The following is a 24,666-nucleotide window of genomic DNA, read 5'->3' as shown; positions in this document are numbered from 1 at the left end:
GATTTGGTCCTATAATCTTCAAATTTGGACAGTGTCAACTACACCCTTGTGCCATGTTAAATTGCGGAGCTTTTGAGTTTTCACAATACTATGAGGCCGTGGCGCCATGGCGAATTTCAATGACTCGCCATGAAAATCTTATTGCCTCTCATTTTGTCATACATTTTCTGACCTTGATCAAAGTGAACACATATGATAAGGCTCCACCCCTGAACATATTTCAACTGCCATATTTGACATCAAGGACAGCGCCACCTTGTGGGAACAGGAAATGTCATGTTTTACACTTTGGGGTACAGTATAGTGATGGGTGACATCTGCAGCCTCAAATTTCTCCAGGAAAGCCTTAAGGAGTTGGTCTTGGGTTACAGTGAAAACTGTGAGTTTTCGCCAAAGGGTGTGACCCCAGCAGCATGGCGAACTTTGATGTCACGCCATGAAGAAACAAATTAGTATAACTCAATGAAATCCAGTCTGATCAGTACCAGACTTTACAGGCATGATGTCAGACCCGCCCTGAACAGATTGATGTGCCCATTGTCGGAAATACGGACAGCGCCACCTAGTGGCAGCAGGAAATGTCATGGCTTTAATTTTGTTGTACTGATTTTCACAGGTTCATCGTGGCCACCTCAAAAGCGGTGAATATCACCATCAGTCCCTCGTGATGCTTCAGTGCAAAAATTGTGACTTTAAACTGAACGGCGCACCCTGGTGGCAACGCGGTTCACCATGAAAGATGAAGTGGCTTTTGAGGGGCTTGGAAAGTTTATAGAGGCTTGAAATTTGGCACACACCTCCAAATGGATGAAGGCTTTGTTGTCATGTGATCATTTTCATTGAATATCCCAAAATGGCTCCACAGCGCCCCCTACAAAATTTCAAAACCCCTGCCCCAGCTCTGTGTTTTATGTGTGAATCTGAAACCTGGTAGGCTTATAGGAGATATCAAGATGTACAAAAAAGTCTCTTGGAGCAATATCCCAAATCAAACAGGAAGTCAGCCATTTTAAAATTAATGTGCAATTTTGGCAACATTTTCCCCTCTTTTCAGGCATCGTTCTTTGACGAACTCCTCCAAGGGATTTCATCAGATTGCACTATTCTTCAGTGTGTGGAATCCAAAGACCTTTGTGTTGTTAAATTGCGAAGCTTTTTACGTTCAGGGAAACGGGGTGGTTATGGCGCCACGTAGACTCTCAATCACTCGCCAAAACGCAATAATCTGCTGTTACTCAAAAACACAATGTCCAATCTCACCCAAAGGTCGCAGGCATAATGAGACTCGAGTTCAGAAATGTTTGTTATACCATTTGTACATAATGGTTAGAGTGCCACCTAGTGGAACGACTAGCTAATCATGAATGAATGAGTTGAAATGTTAGCTGGTTGGTTAAATGCATGAATTCCATCAATGTGACATCAGATCGGACGTGCTGGTTTTAGGTGTTGGGCATGGCTCGACGCGCCGGGGGTGCGAGGGCCCTCATAACGCTGCTTGCAGCTTTAATTATTATTATTATTATTATTCCGGCAAATGAATTGGCCGTTTGAGGGCCTAAACATGCTCGAAAACTCATGAAATTTTGCACACGCGTCAGGTCTGGTGAAAATTTACGTATTTTAATGTTCTCAGACATGGCCAGGGAAAATTAGCTCAGTAGCGCCATCTAGAAAAATGAAAAACGCGAGCCCCCGATATGGGTATGACCTACATGTTTGAAAGTCGGTACACCTATATAACGTTCAGAGTCGAACAAAAAAGTCTATTATGGCAATGTCCTAAACCCAACAGGAAGTCCGCCATTTTGGATTGAAGGTGACATTTTGGCTCTGATTTTACCGTTTCCATGCCTCGAACTTTAACGAACTCCTCCTTGGGGTTTGATTTCATAACCTTCATATTTGGTCAGTGCCAACTACACCCTTGTGCCATGTTAAATTGCGGAGCTTTTGAGTTTTCACAATACTATGAGGCCGTGGCGCCATGGCGAATTTCGATGACTCGCCATGAAAATCTTATTGCCTCTCATTTTGTCATACATTTTCTGACCTTGACCAAAGAGCACACATATGATAAGGCTCCACCCCTGAACATATTTCAACTGCCATATGTGACATAAGGGACAGCGCCACCTAGTGGGAACAGGAAATGTCATGTTTTACACTTTGGGGTACAGTATAGTGATGGGTGACATCTGCAGCCTCATATTTCTCCAGGAAAGCCTTAAGGAGTTGGCCTTGGGTTACAGTGAAAACTGTGAGTTTTCGCGAAAGGGTGTGACCCCAGCAGCATGGCGAACTTTGATGTCACGCCATGAAGAAACAAATTAGTATAACTCAATGAAATCCAGTCTGATCAGTACCAGACTTTACAGGCATGATGTCAGACCCGCCCTGAACAGATTGATGTGCCCATTGTCGGAAATACGGACAGCGCCACCTAGTGGCAACAGGAAATGTCATGGCTTTAACTTTGTTGTACTGATTTTCACAGGTTCATCGTGGCCACCTCAAAAGCGGTGAATATCACCATCAGTCCCTCGTGATGCTTCAGTGCAAAAATTGTGACTTTAAACTGAACGGCGCACCCTGGTGGCAACGCGGTTCATCATGAAAGATGAAGTGGCTTTTGAGGGGCTTGGAAAGTTTATAGAGGCTTGAAATTTGGCACACACCTCCAAATGGATGAAGGCATTGTTGTTATGTAACCATTTTACTTGAATAGCGCAAAATGGCTCCACAGCGCCCCCTACAATATTTCAAAACATCAGCCCCTGCTCTGTGTTTCATCTATGAGTCTGACACTTGGTAAGCTCATGGAAGATATTAAGATGTACAAAAAAGTCTCTTGGTGCAATATCCCAAATCCAACAGGAAGTCAGCCATTTTAAAATTAATGTGTAATTTTGATGACATTTTCCCCCATTTTCAGGCCTCATAGTTTGACGAACTCCTCCAAGGGATTTCATCATATTGAAGCATTCTTCAGTGTGTAGAATCTAAAGACCTTTGTGATGTTAAATTGCGAAGCTTTTTACGTTCAGGGAAACGGGGTGGTCATGGCGGCACGTAGAGTTTCAATCACTCGCAAAAAGCAGTAATCTGCTGTCACTAAAAAAACACAATGTCCAATCTCTCCCAAAGGTCGCAGGTGTGATGAGACTCGAGCTTGGAAATGTTTGTTATGCTATTTGTCAATAATGGTTAGAGTGCCACCTAGTGGCATGACTATAATCCTGGTTGAATAAGATGAAATGTTAGCTGGTGATTAAAAGCATGAAATCCATCAATGTGACATCACATCGGACGTGCCGGTTTGAGGTGTTGGCAGTGGCTCGACGTGCCGGGGGTGCGAGGGCCCTCATAACGCTGCTTGCAGCTTTAATTAGGGCCCGAGCACCGAGAGTGCGAAGGCCCTATTGTATCTGCTCCGTTTCTTATTATTATTATTATTATTATTATTATTATTATTATTATTATTATTATTATTATTATTATTATTATTATTCACCCCAAACAAGGGCCTTTTTGAGGGCCTAAACATGCTCAAAAACTCATGAAATTTTGCACACATGCCAGGTCTGGTGAAAAATTTTGTATTTTAATGGTTTTACATATGAGCACTGGGAAATGGCTCTACAGCGCCACCTATGCCTTGTTAAATGCAGCCCTACGACCACATCGTTTGAGCTACATGTATGAAATTTGGCACACATGTGTATCATGCCAAGACGAACAAAAAAGTCTGTGGGCCCATTGACGCAAACCCAACAGGAAGTCCGCCATTTGGAAGAGAAGGTGACATTTTGGCTCTAATTTTGCCATTTCCATGCCTCGAACTTTTGCGAACTCCTCCTTGGGGTTTCATTTCATAACCTTCAAATTTGGACAGTGTCAACTACACCCTTGTGCCATGTTAAATTGCGGAGCTTTTGAGTTTTCACAATACTATGAGGCCGTGGCGTCATGGCGAATTTCGATGACTCGCCATGAAAATCTTATTGCCTCTCATTTTGTCATACATTTTCTGACCTTGACCAAAGTGAACACATATGATAAGGCTCCACCCCTGAACATATTTCAACTGCCATATTTGACACCAGGGACAGCGCCACCTAGTGGGAACAGGAAATGTCATGTTTTACACTTTGGGGTACAGTATAGTGATGGGTGACATCTGCAGCCTCAAATTTCTCCAGGAAAGCCTTAAGGAGTTGGTCTTGGGTTACAGTGAAAACTGTGAGTTTTCACAAAAGGGTGTGACCCCAGCAGCATGGCGAACTTTGATGTCACGCCATGAAGAAACAAATTAGTATAACTCAATGAAATCCAGTCTGATCAGTACCAGACTTTACAGGCATGATGTCAGACCCGCCCTGAACAGATTGATGTGCCCATTGTCGGAAATACGGACAGCGCCACCTAGTGGGAACAGGAAATGTCATGGCTTTCATTTTGTTGTACTGATTTTCACAGGTTCATCGTGGCCACCTGAAAAGCGGTGAATATCACCATCAGTCCCTCGTGATGCTTCAGTGCAAAAATTGTGACTTTAAACTGAACGGCGCACCCTGGTGGCAACGCTGTTCACCATGAAAGATGAAGTGGCTTTTGAGGGTCTTGGCAAGTGTATAGAGGCTTGAAATTTGGCACACACCTCCAATGTGACGAAGGCTTTGTTGTCATGTGATAATTTTCATTGAATATCCCAAAATGGCTCCACAGCGCCCCCTACAAAATTTCAAAACCACAGCCCCAGCTCTGTGTTTTATGTATGAATCTGAAACCTGGTAGGCTTATAGGAGATATCAAGATGTACAAAAAAGTCTCTTGGAGCAATATCCCAAATCCAACAGAAAGTCAGCCATTTTAAAATTAATGTGTAATTTTGGCGACATTTTCCCCTCTTTTCAGGCTTCATACTTTGACGAACTCCTCCAAGGGATTTCATCAGATTGGACCGATCTGAAGTTTGTGGAATCTAAAGACCTTTGTGTTGTTAAATTGCGAAGCTTTTTACGTTCAGGGAAACGGGGTGGTTATGGCGGCACGTAGACTCTCAATCACTCGCCAAAACGCAGTAATCTGCTGTTACTCAAAAACACAATGTCCAATCTCACCCAAAGGTCGCAGGCATAATGAGACTCGAGTTCGGAAATGTTTGTTATGCCATTTGTACATAATGGTTAGAGTGCCACCTAGTGGAACGACTAGCTAATCATGAATGAATGAGTTGAAATGTTAGCTGGTGGTTAAATGCATGAATTCCATCAATGTGACATCGATCGGACGTGCTGGTTTGAGGTGTTGGGCGTGGCTCGACGCGCCGGGGGTGCGAGGGCCCTCATAACGCTGCTTGCAGCTTTAATTATTATTATTATTATTCACCCCAAACAAGGGCCTTTTTGAGGGCCTAAACATGCTCAAAAACTCATGAAATTTTGCACACATGCCAGGTCTGGTGAAAAATTTTGTATTTTAATGGTTTTACATATGAGCACTGGGAAATGGCTCTACAGCGCCACCTATGCCTTGTTAAATGCAGCCCTACGACCACATCGTTTCAGCTACATGTATGAAATTTGGCACACATGTGTATCATGCCAAGACGAACAAAAAAGTCTATGGGACCATTGACGCAAACCCAACAGGAAGTCCGCCATTTTGGATTGAATCTGACATTTTGGCTCTGATTTTACCGTTTCGATGCCTCGAACTTTAACGAACTCCTCCTTGGGGTTTGGTCCTATAAGCTTCAAATTTGGACAGTGTCAACTACACCCTTGTGCCATGTTAAATTGCGGAGCTTTTGAGTTTTCACAATACTATGAGGCCGTGGCGCCATGGCGAATTTCGATGACTCGCCATGAAAATCTTATTGCCTCTCATTTTGTCATACATTTTCTGACCTTGACCAAAGTGAACACATATGATAAGGCTCCACCCCTGAACATATTTCAACTGCCATATTTGACCTCAAGGACAGCGCCACCTAGTGGGAACAGGAAATGTCATGTTTTACACTTTGGGGTACAGTATAGTGAAGGGTGACATCTGCAGCCTCAAATTTCTCCAGGAAAGCCTTAAGGAGTTGGTCTTGGGTTACAGTGAAAACTGTGAGTTTTCGCGAAAGGGTGTGACCCCAGCAGCATGGCGAACTTTGATGTCACGCCATGAAGAAACAAATTAGTATAAATCAATGAAATCCAGTCTGATCAGTACCAGACTTTACAGGCATGATGTCAGACCCGCCCTGAACAGATTGATGTGCCCATTGTCGGAAATACGGACAGCGCCACCTAGTGGCAACAGGAAATGTCATGGCTTTAACTTTGTTGTACTGATTTTCACAGGTTGATCGTGGCCACCTCAAAAGCGGTGAATATCACCATCAGTCCCTCGTGATGCTTCAGTGCAAAAATTGTGACTTTAAACTGAACGGCGCACCCTGGTGGCAACGCGGTTCATCATGAAAGATGAAGTGGCTTTTGAGGGGCTTGGAAAGTTTATAGAGGCTTGAAATTTGGCACACACCTCCAAATGGATGAAGGCATTGTTGTTATGTAACCATTTTCCTTGAATAGCGCAAAATGGCTCCACAGCGCCCCCTACAATATTTCAAAACATCAGCCCCTGCTCTGTGTTTCATCTATGAGTCTGACACTTGGTAAGCTTGTGTAAGATATCAAGATGTACAAAAAAGTCTCTTGGAGCAATATCCCAAATCCAACAGGAAGTCAGCCATTTTAAAATTAATGTGTAATTTTGATGACATTTTCCCCCCTTTTCAGGCCTCATACTTTGACGAACTCCTCCAAGGGATTTCATCATATTGAAGCATTCTTCAGTGTGTAGAATCTAAAGACCTTTGTGATGTTAAATTGCGAAGCTTTTTCCGTTCAGGGAAACGGGGTGGTCATGGCGGCACGTAGAGTTTCAATCACTCGCAAAAAGCAGTAATCTGCTGTCACTAAAAAACACAATGTCCAATCTCTCCCAAAGGTCGCAGGTGTGATGAGACTCGAGCTCGGAAATGTTTGTTATGCTATTTGTCAATAATGGTTAGAGCGCCACCTAGTGGCATGACTATAATCCTGGTTGAATAAGATGAAATGTTAGCTGGTGATTAAAAGCATGAAATCCATCAATGTGACATCACATTGGACGTGCCGGTTTGAGGTGTTGGCAGTGGCTCGACGTGCCGGGGGTGCGAGGGCCCTCATAACGCTGCTTGCAGCTTTAATTATTAGGGCCCGAGCACTGACTGTGCGAAGGCCCTATTGTATCTGCTCTGTTTCTTATTAGGGCCCGAGCACTGACTGTGCGAAGGCCCTATTGTATCTGCTCTGTTTCTTATTATTAGGGCCCGAGCACTGATAGTGCGAAGGCCCTATTGTAATTGCTCTGTTTATTATTAGGGCCCGAGCACTGACTGTGCGAAGGCCCTATTGTATCTGCTCTGTTTCTTATTATTATTATTCAGGCAAAACAAGGGCCATTTTGAGGGCCTAAACATGCTCAAAAACTCATGAAATTTTGCACACATGCCAGGTCTGGTGAAAAATTTTGTATTTTAATGGTTTTACATATGAGCACTGGGAAATGGCTCTAGAGCGCCACCTATGCCTTGTTAAATGCAGCCCTACGACCACATGGTTTGAGCTACATGTATGAAATTTGGCACACATATGTATCATGCCAAGACGAACAAAAAAGTCTGTGGGCCCATTGACGCAAACCCAACAGGAAGTCCGCCATTTGGAAGAGAATGTGACATTTTGGCTCTAATTTTGCCATTTCCATGCCTCGAACTTTTGCGAACTCCTCCTTGGGGTTTCATTTCATAACCTTCAAATTTGGACAGTGTCAACTACACCCTTGTGCCATGTTAAATTGCGGAGCTTTTGAGTTTTCACAATACTATGAGGCCGTGGCGCCATGGCGAATTTCGATGACTCGCCATGAAAATCTTATTGCCTCTCATTTTGTCATACATTTTCTGACCTTGACCAAAGTGAACACATATGATAAGGCTCCACCCCTGAACATATTTCAACTGCCATATTTTACATCAAGGACAGCGCCACCTAGTGGGAACAGGAAATGTCATGTTTTACACTTTGGGGTACAGTATAGTGATGGGTGACATCTGCAGCCTCAAATTTCTCCAGGAAAGCCTTAAGGAGTTGGTCTTGGGGTACAGTGAAAACTGTGACTTTTCACAAAAGGGTGTGACCTCAGCAGCATGGCGAACTTTGATATCTTGCCATGAAGAAACAAATTAGTATAACTCCATGAAATCCAGTCTGATTAGTACCAGACTTTATAGGCATGATGTCAGACCCGCCCTGACCAGATTGATGTGCCCATTGTCGGAAATACGGACAGCGCCACCTAGTGGCAACAGGAAATGTCATGGCTTTAACTTTGTTGTACTGATTTTCACAGGTTGATCGTGGCCACCTCAAAAGCGGTGAATATCACCATCAGTCCCTCGTGATGCTTCAGTGCAAAAATTGTGACTTTAAACTGAACGGCGCACCCTGGTGGCAACGCGGTTCATCATGAAAGATGAAGTGGCTTTTGAGGGGCTTGGAAAGTTTATAGAGGCTTGAAATTTGGCACACACCTCCAAACGGATGAAGGCTTTGTTGTTATGTAACCATTTTCCTTGAATAGCGCAAAATGGCTCCACAGCGCCCCCTACAATATTTCAAAACATCAGCCCCTGCTCTGTGTTTCATCTATGAGTCTGACACTTGGTAAGCTTGTGTAAGATATCAAGATGTACAAAAAAGTCTCTTGGAGCAATATCCCAAATCCAACAGGAAGTCAGCCATTTTAAAATTAATGTGTAATTTTGATGACATTTTCCCCCCTTTTCAGGCCTCATACTTTGACGAACTCCTCCAAGGGATTTCATCATATTGAAGCATTCTTCAGTGTGTAGAATCTAAAGACCTTTGTGATGTTAAATTGCGAAGCTTTTTACGTTCAGGGAAACGGGGTGGTCATGGCGGCACGTAGAGTTTCAATCACTCGCAAAAAGCAGTAATCTGCTGTCACTAAAAAACACAATGACCAATCTCTCCCAAAGGTCGCAGGTGTGATGAGACTCGAGCTTGGAAATGTTTGTTATGCTATTTGTCAATAATGGTTAGAGCGCCACCTAGTGGCATGACTATAATCCTGGTTGAATAAGATGAAATGTTAGCTGGTGATTAAAAGCATGAAATCCATCAATGTGACATCACATCGGACGTGCCGGTTTGAGGTGTTGGCAGTGGCTCGACGTGCCGGGGGTGCGAGGGCCCTCATAACGCTGCTTGCAGCTTTAATTAGGGCCCGAGCACCGAGAGTGCGAAGGCCCTATTGTATCTGCTCCGTTTCTTATTATTAGGGCCCGAGCACTGACAGTGCGAAGGCCCTATTGTAATTGCTCTGTTTATTATTATTATTATTATTATTATTATTATTATTATTATTTCGGCAAATGAATTGGCCGTTTGAGGGCCTAAACATGCTCGAAAACTCATGAAATTTTGCACACGCGTCAGGTCTGGTGAAAATTTACGTATTTTAATGTTCCCAGACATGGCCAGGGAAAATTAGCTCAGTAGCGCCACCTAGAAAAATGAAAAACGCGAGCCCCCGGTATGGGTATGACCTACACGTTTGAAAGTCGGTACACCTATATAACGTTCAGAGTCGAACAAAAAAGTCTATTATGGCAATGTCCTAAACCCAACAGGAAGTCCGCCATTTTGGATTGAAGGTGACATTTTGGGTCTGATTTTACCGTTTCCATGCCTTGTACTTTAACGAACTCGTCCTTGGGATTTGGTCCTATAAACTTCAAATTTGGACAGTGTCAACTACACCCTTGTGCCATGTTAAATTGCGGAGCTTTTGAGTTTTCACAATACTATGAGGCCGTGGCGCCATGGCGAATTTCGATGACTCGCCATGAAAATCTTATTGCCTCTCATTCTGTCATACATGTTCCGATCTGGACCAAAGAGCACACATATGATAAGGCTCCACCCCTGAACATATTTCAACTGCCATATTTGACATCAAGGACAGCGCCACCTAGTGGGAACAGGAAATGTCATGTTTTACACTTTGGGGTACAGTATAGTGATGGGTGACATCTGCAGCCTCAAATTTCTCCAGGAAAGCCTTAAGGAGTTGGTCTTGGGTTACAGTGAAAACTGTGACTTTTCGTGAAAGGGTGTGACCCCAGCAGCATGGCGAACTTTGATGTCACGCCATGAAGAAACAAATTAGTATAACTCAATGAAATCCAGTCTGATCAGTACCAGACTTTACAGGCATGATGTCAGACCCGCCCTGAACAGATTGATGTGCCCATTGTCGGAAATACGGACAGCGCCACCTAGTGGCAACAGGAAATGTCATGGCTTTAATTTTGTTGTACTGATTTTCACAGGTTCATCTTGGCCACCTCAAAAGCGGTGAATATCACCATCAGTCCCTCGTGATGCTTCAGTGCAAAAATTGTGACTTTAAACTGAACGGCGCACCCTGGTGGCAACGCTGTTCAACATGAAAGATGAAGTGGCTTTTGAGGGTCTTGGCAAGTTTATAGAGGCTTGAAATTTGGCACACACCTCCAAATGGATGAACGCTTTGTTGGCATGTGATCATTTTCATTGAATAGCGCGAAGTGGCTCCACAGCGCCCCCTACAAAATTTCAAAACCACAGCCCCTGCTCTGTGTTCTATGTATGATTCTGAAACCTGGTAAGCTTATAGGAGATATCAAGATGTACAAAAAAGTCTCTTGGTGCAATATCCCAAATCCAACAGGAAGTCAGCCATTTTAAAATTAATGTGCAATTTTGGCGACATTTTCCCCTCTTTCCAGGCACCGTTCTTTGACGAACTCCTCCAAGGGATTTCATCATATTGAACCAATCTCCAGTGTGTGGAATCTAAAGACCTTTGTGATGTTAAATTGCGAAGCTTTTTACGTTCAGTGAAACGGGGTGGTTATGGTGGCACTTAGAGTTTGAATCACTCGCCAAAAAGCAGTAATCTGCTGTCACTAAAAAACACAATGTCCAATCTCTCCCAAACGTCTAAGGTGTGATGAGACTCGAGCTCGGAAGTGTTTGTTATGCCATTTGTACATAATGGTTAGAGCGCCACCTAGTGGAACGACTAACTAATCATGAATGAATGAGTTGAAATGTTAGCTGGTGGTTAAATGCATGAATTCCATCAATGTGACATCAGATCGGACGTGCTGGTTGTAGGTGTTGGGCGTGGCTCGACGCGCCGGGGGTGCGAGGGCCCTCATAACGCTGCTTGCAGCTTTAATTATTATTATTATTCAGGCGAAACAAGGGCCTTTTTGAGGGCCTAAACATGCTCAAAAACTCATGAAATTTTGCACACATGCCAGGTCTGGTGAAAAATTTTGTATTTTAATGGTTTTACATATGAGCACTGGGAAATGGCTCTAGAGCGCCACCTATGCCTTGTTAAATGCAGCCCTACGACCACATGGTTTGAGCTACATGTATGAAATTTGGCACACATGTGTATCATGCCAAGACGAACAAAAAAGTCTGTGGGCCCATTGACGCAAACCCAACAGGAAGTCCGCCATTTGGAAGAGAAGGTGACATTTTGGCTCTAATTTTGCCATTTCCATGCCTCGAACTTTTGCGAACTCCTCCTTGGGGTTTCATTTCATAACCTTCAAATTTGGACAGTGTCAACTACACCCTTGTGCCATGTTAAATTGCGGAGCTTTTGAGTTTTCACAATACTATGAGGCCGTGGCGCCATGGCGAATTTCGATGACTCGCCATGAAAATCTTATTGCCTCTCATTTTGTCATAGATATTCTGACCTTGACCAAAGTGAACACATATGATAAGGCTCCACCCCTGAACATATTTCAACTGCCATATTTGACATCAAGGACAGCGCCACCTAGTGGGAACAGGAAATGTCATGTTTTACACTTTGGGGTACAGTATAGTGATGGGTGACATCTGCAGCCTCAAATTTCTCCAGGAAAGCCTTAAGGAGTTGGTCTTGGGTTACAGTGAAAACTGTGACTTTTCGCAAAAGGGTGTGACCCCAGCAGCATGGCGAACTTTGATATCTTGCCATGAAGAAACAAATTAGTATAACTCCATGAAATCCAGTCTGATTAGTACCAGACTTTATAGGCATGATGTCAGACCCGCCCTGACCAGATTGATGTGCCCATTGTCGGAAATACGGACAGCGCCACCTAGTGGCAACAGGAAATGTCATGGCTTTAACTTTGTTGTACTGATTTTCACAGGTTGATCGTGGCCACCTCAAAAGCGGTGAATATCACCATCAGTCCCTCGTGATGCTTCAGTGCAAAAATTGTGACTTTAAACTGAACGGCGCACCCTGGTGGCAACGCGGTTCATCATGAAAGATGAAGTGGCTTTTGAGGGGCTTGGAAAGTTTATAGAGGCTTGAAATTTGGCACACACCTCCAAACGGATGAAGGCTTTGTTGTTATGTAACCATTTTCCTTGAATAGCGCAAAATGGCTCCACAGCGCCCCCTACAATATTTCAAAACATCAGCCCCTGCTCTGTGTTTCATCTATGAGTCTGACACTTGGTAAGCTTGTGTAAGATATCAAGATGTACAAAAAAGTCTCTTGGAGCAATATCCCAAATCCAACAGGAAGTCAGCCATTTTAAAATTAATGTGTAATTTTGATGACATTTTCCCCCCTTTTCAGGCCTCATACTTTGACGAACTCCTCCAAGGGATTTCATCATATTGAAGCATTCTTCAGTGTGTAGAATCTAAAGACCTTTGTGATGTTAAATTGCGAAGCTTTTTACGTTCAGGGAAACGGGGTGGTCATGGCGGCACGTAGAGTTTCAATCACTCGCAAAAAGCAGTAATCTGCTGTCACTAAAAAACACAATGACCAATCTCTCCCAAAGGTCGCAGGTGTGATGAGACTCGAGCTTGGAAATGTTTGTTATGCTATTTGTCAATAATGGTTAGAGCGCCACCTAGTGGCATGACTATAATCCTGGTTGAATAAGATGAAATGTTAGCTGGTGATTAAAAGCATGAAATCCATCAATGTGACATCACATCGGACGTGCCGGTTTGAGGTGTTGGCAGTGGCTCGACGTGCCGGGGGTGCGAGGGCCCTCATAACGCTGCTTGCAGCTTTAATTAGGGCCCGAGCACCGAGAGTGCGAAGGCCCTATTGTATCTGCTCCGTTTCTTATTATTAGGGCCCGAGCACTGACAGTGCGAAGGCCCTATTGTAATTGCTCTGTTTATTATTATTATTATTATTATTATTATTATTATTTCGGCAAATGAATTGGCCGTTTGAGGGCCTAAACATGCTCGAAAACTCATGAAATTTTGCACACGCGTCAGGTCTGGTGAAAATTTACGTATTTTAATGTTCTCAGACATGGCCAGGGAAAATTAGCTCAGTAGCGCCACCTAGAAAAATGAAAAACGCGAGCCCCCGATATGGGTATGACCTACATGTTTGAAAGTCGGTACACCTATATAACGTTCAGAGTCGAACAAAAAAGTCTATTATGGCAATGTCCTAAACCCAACAGGAAGTCCGCCATTTTGGATTGAAGGTGACATTTTGGCTCTGATTTTACCGTTTCCATGCCTCGAACTTTAACGAACTCCTCCTTGGGGTTTGATTTCATAACCTTCATATTTGGTCAGTGCCAACTACACCCTTGTGCCATGTTAAATTGCGGAGCTTTTGAGTTTTCACAATACTATGAGGCCGTGGCGCCACGGCGAATTTCGATGACTCGCCATGAAAATCTTATTGCCTCTCATTCTGTCATACATTTTCTGACCTTGACCAAAGTGAAGACATATGATAAGGCTCCAGCCCTGAACATATTTCAACTGCCATATTTGACACCAGGGACAGCGCCACCTAGTGGGAACAGGAAATGTTATGTTTTACACTTTGGGGTACAGTATAGTGATGGGTGACATCTGCAGCCTCAAATTTCTCCAGGAAAGCCTTAAGGAGTTTGTCTTGGGTTACAGTGAAAACTGTGAGTTTTCGTGAAAGGGTGTGACCCCAGCAGCATGGCGAACTTTGATGTCACGCCATGAAGAAAGAAATTAGTATAACTCAATGAAATCCAGTCTGATCAGTACCAGACTTTACAGGCATGATGTCAGACCCGCCCTGAACAGATTGATGTGCCCATTGTCGGAAATACGGACAGCGCCACCTAGTGGCAACAGGAAATGTCATGGCTTTAATTTTGTTGTACTGATTTTCACAGGTTCATCGTGGCCACCTCAAAAGCGGTGAATATCACCATCAGTCCCTCGTGATGCTTCAGTGCAAAAAATGTGACTTTAAACTGAATGGCGCACCCTGGTGGCAATGCTGTTCAACATGAAAGATGAAGTTACTTTTGAGGGGCTTGGAAAGTTTATAGAGGCTTTAAACTTGGCCCACGCCTCCAATGTGATGAAGGCTTTGTTGTTATGTAACCATTTTCCTTGAATAGCGCAAAATGGCTCCACAGCGCCCCCTACAAAATTCCAAAATATCAGCCCCTGCTCTGTGTTTTATCTATGAGTCTGAAACTTGGTAAGCTTATAGGAGATATCAAGATGTACAAAAAAGTCTCTTGGAGCAATATCCCAAATCCAACAGGAAGTCAGCCATTTTAAAGTTAATGTGTAATTTTGGCGACATTTTCCCCTCTTTTCAGGCACCGTACTTTGACGAACTCCTCCAAGGGATTTCATCAGATTGGACCGATCTCCAGTGTGTGGAATCTAAAGACCTTTGTGATGTTAAATTGCGAAGCTTTTTACGTCCAGGGAAACGGGGTGGTTATGGCGGCACTTAGAGTGTGAGTCACTCGCCAAAAAGCAGTAATCTGCTGTTACTCAAAAACACAATGTCCAATCTCACCCAAAGGTCGCAGGCATAATGAGACTCGAGTTCGGAAATGTTTGTTATGCCATTTGTACATAATGGTTAGAGTGCCACCTAGTGGAACGACTAGCTAATCATGAATGAATGAGTTGAAATGTTAGCTGGTGGTTAAATGCATGAATTTCATCAATGTGACATCAGATCGGAGGTGCTGGTTGTAGGTGTTGGGCGTGGCTCGACGCGCCGGGGGTGCGAGGGCCCTCATAACGCTGCTTGCAGCTTTAATTATTATTATTATTATTATTATTATTCACCCCAAACAAGGGCCTTTTTGAGGGCCTAAACATGCTCAAAAACTCATGAAATTTTGCACACATGCCAGGTCTGGTGAAAAATTTTGTATTTTAATGGTTTTACATATGAGCACTGGGAAATGGCTCTACAGCGCCACCTATGCCTTGTTAAATGCAGCCCTACGACCACATCGTTTGAGCTACATGTATGAAATTTGGCACACATGTGTATCATGCCAAGACGAACAAAAAAGTCTGTGGGCCCATTGACGCAAACCCAACAGGAAGTCCGCCATTTGGAAGAGAAGGTGACATTTTGGCTGTAATTTTGCCATTTCCATGCCTCGAACTTTTGCGAACTCCTCCTTGGGGTTTCATTTCATAACCTTCAAATTTGGACAGTGTCAACTACACCCTTGTGCCATGTTAAATTGCGGAGCTTTTGAGTTTTCACAATACTATGAGGCCGTGGCGCCATGGCGAATTTTGATGACTCGCCATGAAAATCTTATTGCCTCTCATTTTGTCATACATTTTCTGACCTTGACCAAAGTGAACACATATGATAAGGCTCCACCCCTGAACATATTTCAACTGCCATATTTGACATGAAGGACAGCGCCACCTAGTGGGAACAGGAAATGTCATGTTTTACACTTTGGGGTACAGTATAGTGATGGGTGACATCTGCAGCCTCAAATTTCTCCAGGAAAGCCTTAAGGAGTTGGTCTTGGGTTACAGTGAAAACTGTGAGTTTTCGCGAAAGGGTGTGACCCCAGCAGCATGGCGAACTTTGATGTCACGCCATGAAGAAACAAATTAGTATAACTCAATGAAATCCAGTCTGATCAGTACCAGACTTTACAGGCATGATGTCAGACCCGCCCTGAACAGATTGATGTGCCCATTGTCGGAAATACGGACAGCGCCACCTAGTGGCAACAGGAAATGTCATGGCTTTAATTTTGTTGTACTGATTTTCACAGGTTCATCATGGCCACCTCAAAAGCGGAGAATATCACCATCAGTCCCTCGTGATGCTTCAGTGCAAAAATTGTGACTTTAAACTGAACGGCGCACCCTGGTGGCAACGCGGTCCACCATGAAAGATGAAGTGGCTTTTGAGGGGCTTGGAAAGTTTATAGAGGCTTGAAATTTGGCACACACCTCCAAATGGATGAAGGCTTCGTTGTTATGTGATCATTTTCATTGAATAGCGCAAAATGGCTCCACAGCGCCCCCTACAATATTTCAAAACATCAGCCCCTGCTCTGTGTTTCATCTATGAGTCTGACACTTGGTAAGCTTGTGTAAGATATCAAGATGTACAAAAAAGTCTCTTGGAGCAATATCCCAAATCCAACAGGAAGTCAGCCATTTTAAAATTAATGTGTAATTTTGATGACATTTTCCCCTCTTTTCAGGCTTCATACTTTGACGAACTCCTCCAAGGGATTTCATCATATTGAAGCATTCTTCAGTGTGTAGAATCTAAAGACCTTTGTGATGTTAAATTGCGAAGCTTTTTCCGTTCAGGGAAACGGGGTGGTCATGGCGGCACGTAGAGTTTCAATCACTCGCAAAAAGCAGTAATCTGCTGTCACTAAAAAACACAATGTCCAATCTCTCCCAAAGGTCGCAGGTGTGATGAGACTCGAGCTTGGAAATGTTTGTTATGCTATTTGTCAATAATGGTTAGAGCGCCACCTAGTGGCATGACTATAATCCTGGTTGAATAAGATGAAATGTTAGCTGGTGATTAAAAGCATGAAATCCATCAATGTGACATCACATCGGACGTGCCGGTTTGAGGTGTTGGCAGTGGCTCGACGTGCCGGGGGTGCGAGGGCCCTCATAACGCTGCTTGCAGCTTTAATTATTATTATTATTATTATTATTATTATTCACCCCAAACAAGGGCCTTTTTGAGGGCCTAAACATGCTCAAAAACTCATGAAATTTTGCACACATGCCAGGTCTGGTGAAAAATTTTGTATTTTAATGGTTTTACATATGAGCACTGGGAAATGGCTCTACAGCGCCACCTATGCCTTGTTAAATGCAGCCCTACGACCACATGGTTTCAGCTACATGTATGAAATTTGTCACACATGTGTATCATGCCAAGACGAACAAAAAAGTCTGTGGGCCCATTGACGCAAACCCAACAGGAAGTCCGCCATTTGGAAGAGAAGGTGACATTTTGGCTCTAATTTTGCCATTTCCATGCCTCGAACTTTTGCGAACTCCTCCTTGGGGTTTCATTTCATAACCTTCAAATTTGGACAGTGTCAACTACACCCTTGTGCCATGTTAAATTGCGGAGCTTTTGAGTTTTCACAATACTATGAGGCCGTGGCGCCATGGCGAATTTCGATGACTCGCCATGAAAATCTTATTGCCTCTCATTCTGTCATACATGTTCCGATCTGGACCAAAGAGCACACATATGATAAGGCTCCACCCCTGAACCTATTTCAACTGCCATATTTGACATCAAGGACAGCGCCACCTAGTGGGAACAGGAAATGTCATGTTTTACACTTTGGGGTACAGTATAGTGATGGGTGACATCTGCAGCCTCAAATTTCTCCAGGAAAGCCTTAAGGAGTTGGTCTTGGGTTACAGTGAAAACTGTGAGTTTTCGCGAAAGGGTGTGACCCCAGCAGCATGGCGAACTTTGATGTCATGCCATGAAGAAACAAATTAGTATAACTCAATGAAATCCAGTCTGATCAGTACCAGACTTTACAGGCATGATGTCAGACCCGCCCTGAACAGATTGATGTGCCCATTGTCGGAAATACGGACAGCGCCACCTAGTGGCAACAGGAAATGTCATGGCTTTAATTTTGTTGTACTGATTTTCACAGGTTCATCTTGGCCACCTCAAAAGCGGTGAATATCACCATCAGTCCCTCGTGATGCTTCAGTGCAAAAATTGTGAGTTTAAACTGAACGGTGCACCCTGGTGGCAACGCTGTTCAACATGAAAGATGAAGTGGCTTTTGAGGGTCTTGGCAAGTTTATAGAGGCTTGAAATTTGGCACACAACTCCAAATGGATGAACGCTTTGTTGTCATGTGATCATTTTCATTGAATAGCGTGAAATTGCTCCACAGCGCCCCCTACAAAATTTCAAAACAACAGCCCCTGCTCTGTGTTTCATCTATGAGTCTGAAACCTGGTAAGCTTATGGAAAATATCAAGATGTACAAAAAAGTCTCTTGGAGCAATATCCCAAATCCAACAGGAAGTCAGCCATTTTAAAATTAATGTGCAATTTTGGCAACATTTTCCCCTCTTTTCAGGCATCGTTCTTTGCCGAACTCCTCCAAGGGATTTCATCAGATTGCACTATTCTTCAGTGTGTGGAATCCAAAGACCTTTGTGTTGTTAAATTGCGAAGCTTTTTACGTTCAGGGAAACGGGGTGGTTATGGCGGCACGTAGACTCTCAATCACTCGCCAAAACGCAGTAATCTGCTGTTACTCAAAAACACAATGTCCAATCTCACCCAAAGGTCGCAGGCATAATGAGACTCGAGTTCGGAAATGTTTGTTATGCCATTTGTACATAATGGTTAGAGTGCCACCTAGTGGAACGACTAGCTAATCATGAATGAATGAGTTGAAATGTTAGCTGGTGGTTAAATGCATGAATTCCATCAATGTGACATCGATCGGACGTGCTGGTTTTAGGTGTTGGGCGTGGCTCGACGCGCCGGGGGTGCGAGGGCCCTCATAACGCTGCTTGCAGCTTTAATTAGGGCCCGAGCACTGAGAGTGCGAAGGCCCTATTGTATCTGCTCCGTTTCTTATTATTAGGGCCCGAGCACTGACAGTGCGAAGGCCCTATTGTAATTGCTCTGTTTATTATTATTAGGGCCCGAGCACTGAGAGTGCGAAGGCCCTATTGTATCTGCTCCGTTTCTTATTAGGGCCCGAGCACTGAGAGTGCGAAGGCCCTATTGTATCTGCTCCGTTTCTTATTATTATTATTATTATTATTATTCACCCCAAACAAGGGCCTTTTTGAGGGCCTAAACATGCTCAAAAACTCATGAAATTTTGCACACATGCCAGGTCTGGTGAAAAATTTTGTATTTTAATGGTTTTACATATGAGCACTGGGAAATGGCTCTACGGCGCCACCTATGCCTTGTTAAATGCAGCCCTACGACCACATCGTTTGAGCTACATGTATGAAATTTGGCACACATGTGTATCATGCCAAGACGAACAAAAAAGTCAGTGGGCCCATTGACGCAAACCCAACAGGAAGTCCGCCATTTGGAAGAGAAGGTGACATTTTGTCTCTAATTTTGCCATTTCCATGCCTCGAACTTTAACGAACTCCTCCTTGGCATTTGTTCCTATAAGCTTCAAATTTGGACAGTGTCAACTACACCCTTGTGCCATGTTAAATTGCGGAGCTTTTGAGTTTTCACAATACTATGAGGCCGTGGCGCCATGGCGAATTTCGATGACTCGCCATGAAAATCTTATTGCCTCTCATTCTGTCATACATGTTCCAATCTGGACCAAAGAGCACACATATGATAAGGCTCCACCCCTGAACATATTTCAACTGCCATATTTGACATCAAGGACAGCGCCACCTAGTGGGAACAGGAAATGTCATGTTTTACACTTTGGGGTACAGTATAGTGATGGGTGACATCTGCAGCCTCAAATTTCTCCAGGAAAGCCTTAAGGAGTTGGTCTTGGGTTACAGTGAAAACTGTGAGTTTTCGCGAAAGGGTGTGACCCCAGCAGCATGGCGAACTTTGATGTCACGCCATGAAGAAACAAATTAGTATAACTCAATGAAATCCAGTCTGATCAGTACCAGACTTTACAGGCATGATGTCAGACGTGCCCTGAACAGATTGATGTGCCCATTGTCGGAAATACGGACAGCGCCACCTAGTGGCAACAGGAAATGTCATGGCTTTAATTTTGTTGTACTGATTTTCACAGGTTCATCGTGGCCACCTCAAAAGCGGTGAATATCACCATCAGTCCCTCGTGATGCTTCAGTGCAAAAATTGTGACTTTAAACTGAACGGCGCACCCTGGTGGCAACGCTGTTCACCATGAAAGATGAAGTGGCTTTTGAGGGTCTTGGCAAGTTTATAGAGGCTTGAAATTTGGCGCACACCTCCAATGTGGTTAAGGCTTTGTTGTTATGTGATCATTTTCATTGAATATCCCAAAATGGCTCCACAGCGCCCCCTACAAAATTTCAAAATCACAGCCCCTGCTCTGTGTTTTATGTATGAGTCTGAAACCTGGTAAGCTTATAGGAGATATCAAGATGTACAAAAAAGTCTCTTGGAGCAATATCCCAAATCCAACAGGAAGTCAGCCATTTTAAAATTAATGTGCAATTTTGGCAACATTTTCCCCTCTTTTAAGGCATCGTTCTTTGACGAACTCCTCCAAGGGATTTCATCAGATTGCACTATTCTTCAGTGTGTGGAATCCAAAGACCTTTGTGTTGTTAAATTGCGAAGCTTTTTACGTTCAGGGAAACGGGGTGGTTATGGCGGCACGTAGGCTCTCAATCACTCGCCAAAACGCAGTAATCTGCTGTTACTCAAAAACACAATGTCCAATCTCACCCAAAGGTCGCAGGCATAATGAGACTCGAGTTCAGAAGTGTTTGTTATGCCATTTGTACATAATGGTTAGAGTGCCACCTAGTGGAACGACTAGCTAATCATGAATGAATGAGTTGAAATGTTAGCTGGTGGTTAAATGCATGAATTCCATCAATGTGACATCAGATCGGACGTGCTGGTTGTAGGTGTTGGGCGTGGCTCGACGCGTCGGGGGTGCGAGGGCCCTCATAACGCTGCTTGCAGCTTTAATTATTATTAGGGCCCGAGCACCGAGAGTGCGAAGGCCCTATTGTATCTGCTCCGTTTCTTATTATTATTATTATTATTATTATTATTATTATTATTATTATTATTATTATTATTATTCAGGCGAAACAAGGGCCTTTTTGAGGGCCTAAACATGCTCAAAAACTCATGAAATTTTGCACACATGCCAGGTCTGGTGAAAAATTTTGTATTTTAATGGTTTTACATATGAGCACTGGGAAATGGCTCTAGAGCGCCACCTATGCCTTGTTAAATGCAGCCCTACGACCACATCGTTTGAGCTACATGTATGAAATTTGGCACACATGTGTATCATGCCAAGACGAACAAAAAAGTCAGTGGGCCCATTGACGCAAACCCAACAGGAAGTCCGCCATTTGGAAGAGAAGGTGACATTTTGGCTCTAATTTTGCCATTTCCATGCCTCGAACTTTTGCGAACTCCTCCTTGGGGTTTGATTTCATAACCTTCATATTTGGTCAGTGTCAACTACACCCTTGTGCCATGTTAAATTGCGGAGCTTTTGAGTTTTCACAATACGGTGAGGCCGTGGCGCCATAGCGAATTTCGATGACTCGCCATGAAAATCTTATTGCCTCTCATTTTGTCATACATTTTCTGACCTTGACCAAAGTGAACACATATGATAAGGCTCCACCCCTGAACATATTTCAACTGCCATATTTGACACCAGGGACAGCGCCACCTAGTGGGAACAGGAAATGTCATGTTTTACACTTTGGGGTACAGTATAGTGATGGGTGACACCTGCAGCCTCAAATTTCTCCAGGAAAGCCTTAAGGAGTTGGTCTTGGATTACAGTGAAAACTGTGACTTTTCGCAAAAGGGTGTGACCCCAGCAGCATGGCGAACTTTGATGTCACGCCATGAAGAAACAAATTAATATAACTCAATGAAATCCAGTCTGATCAGTACCAGACTTTACAGGCATGATGTCAGACCCGCCCTGAACAGATTGACGTGCCCATTGTCGGAAATAAGGACAGCGCCACCTAGTGGCCACAGGAAATGTCATGGCTTTAATTTTGTTGTACTGATTTTCACAGGTTCATCGTGGCCACCTCAAAAGCGGTGAATATCACCATCAGTCCCTCGTGATGCTTCAGTGCAAAAATTGTGACTTTACACTGAACGGCGCACCCTGGTGGCAACGCGGTTCAACATGAAAGATGAAGTGACTTTTGAGGGGCTTGGAAAGTTTATAGAGGCTTGAAATTTGGCACACACCCCCAAATGGATGAAGGCTTTGTTGTCATGTGATCATTTTCATTGAATAGCTCGAAATTGCTCCACAGCGCCCCCTACAAAGTTTCAAAATATCAGCCCCTGCTCTGTGTTTTATCTATGAGTCTGAAACTTGGTAAGCTCATGGAAGATATTAAGATGTACAAAAAAGTCTCTTGGAGCAATATCCCAAATCCAACAGGAAGTCAGCCATTTTAAAATTCATGTGTAATTTTGGCGACATTTTCCCCTCTTTTCAGGCTTCATACTTTCACGAACTCCTCCAAGGGATTTCATCAGATTGGACCGATCTGAAGTTTGTGGAATCTAAAGACCTTTGTGATGTTAAATTGCGAAGCTTTTTACGTTCAGGGAAACGGGGTGGTCATGGCGGCATGTGGAGTTTCAATCACTCGCCAAAAAGAAGTAATCTGCTGTCACTCAAAAACACAAAGTCCAATCTCACCCAAAGGTCACAGGCATAATGAGACTCGAGTTCGGAAATGTTTGTTATGCCATTTGTACATAAGGGTTAGAGCGCCACCTAGTGGAACGACTAACAAATCATGAATGAATGAGTTGAAATGTTAGCTGGTGGTTAAATGCATGAATTCCATCAATGTGACATGAGATCGGACGTGCTGGTTTTAGGTGTTGGGCGTGGCTCGACGCGCCGGGGGTGCGAGGGCCCTCATAACGCTGCTTGCAGCTTTAATTATTATTATTATTATTATTATTCAGGCGAAACAAGGGCCTTTTTGAGGGCCTAAACATGCTCAAAAACTCATGAAATTTTGCACACATGCCAGGTCTGGTGAAAAATTTTGTATTTTAATGGTTTTACATATGAGCACTGGGAAATGGCTCTACAGCGCCACCTATGCCTTGTTAAATGCAGCCCTACGACCACATCGTTTGAGCTACATGTATTAAATTTGGCACACATGTGTATCATGCCAAGACGAACAAAAAAGTCTGTGGGCCCATTGACGCAAACCCAACAGGAAGTCCGCCATTTGGAAGAGAAGGTGACATTTTGGCTCTAATTTTGCCATTTCCATGCCTCGAACTTTTGCGAACTCCTCCTTGGGGTTTCATTTCTTAACCTTCAAATTTGGACAGTGTCAACTACACCCTTGTGCCATGTTAAATTGCGGAGCTTTTGAGTTTTCACAATACTATGAGGCCGTGGCGCCATGGCGAATTTCGATGACTCGCCATGAAAATCTTATTGCCTCTCATTTTGTCATACATTTTCTGACCTTGACCAAAGTGAACACATATGATAAGGCTCCACCCCTGAACATATTTCAACTGCCATATTTGACATGAAGGACAGCGCCACCTAGTGGGAACAGGAAATGTCATGTTTTACACTTTGGGGTACAGTATAGTGATGGGTGACATCTGCAGCCTCAAATTTCTCCAGGAAAGCCTTAAGGAGTTGGTCTTGGGTTACAGTGAAAACTGTGAGTTTTCGCGAAAGGGTGTGACCCCAGCAGCATGGCGAACTTTGATGTCACGCCATGAAGAAACAAATTAGTATAACTCAATGAAATCCAGTCTGATCAGTACCAGACTTTACAGGCATGATGTCAGACGCGCCCTGAACAGATTGATGTGCCCATTGTCGGAAATACGGACAGCGCCACCTAGTGGCAACAGGAAATGTCATGGCTTTAATTTTGTTGTACTGATTTTCACAGGTTGATCGTGGCCACCTCAAAAGCGGTGAATATCACCATCAGTCCCTCGTGATGCTTCAGTGCAAAAATTGTGACTTTAAACTGAACGGCGCACCCTGGTGGCAACGCTGTTCACGATGAAAGATGAAGTGGCTTTTGAGGGTCTTGGCAAGTTTATAGAGGCTTGAAATTTGGCACACACCTCCAATGTGACGAAGGCTTTGTTGTTATGTGATCATTTTCATTGAATATCCCAAAATGGCTCCACAGCGCCCCCTACAAAATTTCAAAACCACAGCCCCAGCTCTGTGTTTTATGTATGAATCTGAAACCTGGTAGGCTTATAGGAGATATCAAGATGTACAAAAAAGTCTCTTGGAGCAATATCCCAAATCCAACAGGAAGTCAGCCATTTTAAAATTCATGTGTAATTTTGGCGACATTTTCTCCTCTTTTCAGGCTTCATACTTTGACGAACTCCTCCAAGGGATTTCATCATATTGAACCATTCTCCAGTGTGTGGAATCTAAAGACCTTTGTGTTGTTAAATTGCGAAGCTTTTTACGTCCAGGGAAACGGGGTGGTTATGGCGGCACTTAGAGTTTGAATCAC

This window comes from Astatotilapia calliptera, chromosome 14 (assembly GCF_964374335.1).
Source record: "Astatotilapia calliptera chromosome 14, fAstCal68.1, whole genome shotgun sequence".
NCBI classification, from domain to species: Eukaryota; Metazoa; Chordata; class Actinopteri; order Cichliformes; family Cichlidae; genus Astatotilapia; species Astatotilapia calliptera.
The sequence above is the reverse complement of the archived record's forward strand: the minus strand, read 5'-3'. Positions refer to the sequence as shown.